We start from the raw sequence: 1,878 nt of genomic DNA, 5'->3' as shown, positions 1-1,878 counted from the left end.
CGTACTCTCTCTCTCTCTCTCTCTCTCTCTCTCTCTCTCTCTCTAACTCCTCTTACCCCGGCACCCTATCTCTTGCCTCCTTCTCGTACGAGACGACGCCGTCACCCGCAGATGCTGCTCTCAACCCTGCACCACTATAATTAATACGGCAGCGAACGTTCTGGGAAACGCAGTCTCGTAAAGTTAATTCAATTCGCGCGAAACGTAAGCGGTCTCCGGTTTTTTCCAAGGGATGTATTTTCTCGAAGGAGATACGAAAGACTTCGAAAGGGCGCTCCTCATGCGCTGCGAGGATGTTGCGGCGAATTGAGACTTTAATCGCGTTTAACGTCGGATTACTCGGCGTGAATAACATTTTTCATTCAGAGGAAGAAAACATGATAGTAATTAGGATAGAATAAAATAAATAGTAAAAGAAGGTGATATAGTGAATACTAGGAAAAATATTTTGTTCTATATGAATCAAAATTTTATTCTACCAACAAAAATTTAGATATGTATTGAATTTTGTGAATTGAACAAATTGTTTGAATAAATTGTTTGGTTGATATAAATAAATATTTTTGTTATTTAATTTTTGTTATTTATTAAAACGAAGAAATTATTTTCAAAAGCAACTAAATTTTTTGTTACATAAATAAATTATTTAATTGCTGCTAAAAATATCTCAACTAAACAATTCAGCTAAGGGCACTAAACTTTTTTCCTAGTGTATAACTGAAACATGTACTGATTATGATAGTATATTTAAGACATAGATAAAAGATAGAAGATAATAATAAGGATAGAAAGAATAGAGAGAGATAGTAAGTAGAGCAATAAATAATTATAATAAGAAAGCGTGTGAGGAAGATATGGATGAATAAGATATATAAACCAAATATTAATTGAATTACCTGGAATTCTGGTGGAAAATGAACAATCCAGAATTCTGATTAAGTCTATTAGATTTCTAATTAAATCTACAAGAATTCTAATAGAGTTATCCAAGGAAATTCTGAATGTTATTTATTTGAAGTAAAGTTGTAGTAGAATTCTAGTATATTCAGAATTCTGAATTTTTCATCAGAATTCCAGTTAATTCAACTAAATATTTCTCCATAAAGAAACAATGTTTGTAAACCAGTCCCTAACTTTATTAAATACTGAAGAGAATAAAATTTTTTAATATTTTTCTTCTTTCGAAATCTTGTTCTCAAATAAGATCCATGATTTAGGCGATCCAATCATTGTTAGTATATGTGAGACTCTATACATGCTGTATTTTGTACTCTCTGCTGTAGTTGTAAAGTAAGAATTAAAAAATCAGCTTTTTAGAATCGGTTGGTTACATTTATGCCGCCGTGTTTTTTACCTTTATTTATAATTCGCGTTCGGGCATCGTACTTTACGAAAAAGAATTGGATGAAATCCGGAATTGACCATCAGTCTTGGAAACACTCTTGCCGTCCTCATGAAAGGCAATAAGCTCACACGATATCCTACAGTGAATCTACGAGCTTGTCGTTTATCTACCACATCATTTCCCATCGTTTTTCTTTTTCCCCCCGTTTCTTGGTTTCCTTAAATTCAATTCATGCGCTGTCCACAGTGTCCACTTCCTCGAAAGCTCTTATCCCATCTTTTCCATCTCAAATTTTTGTAGATTCCGTAAATGACAACTTGGATAAATATTTTCACGCTAAAGAATAAATGACCGTAATTATTTTTATATTAATATATAACGCATTTTCGATTTTACAACCGATACCTTATAGTATCGTGATATAATAATATGTAAAATATAAAAAGTTAACGAAATCTGAATGTAAACACGAAGAAAATTAAATTAAAATTTTTTATCTAGATTTTGCTTTCTTATGCAAATATATATATATA

The sequence above is a fragment of the Atta cephalotes genome (genome assembly GCF_000143395.1).
Source record: "Atta cephalotes unplaced genomic scaffold scaffold00033, whole genome shotgun sequence".
Classification (NCBI taxonomy): domain Eukaryota; kingdom Metazoa; phylum Arthropoda; class Insecta; order Hymenoptera; family Formicidae; genus Atta; species Atta cephalotes.
Note: the sequence above shows the minus strand (reverse complement) of the source record.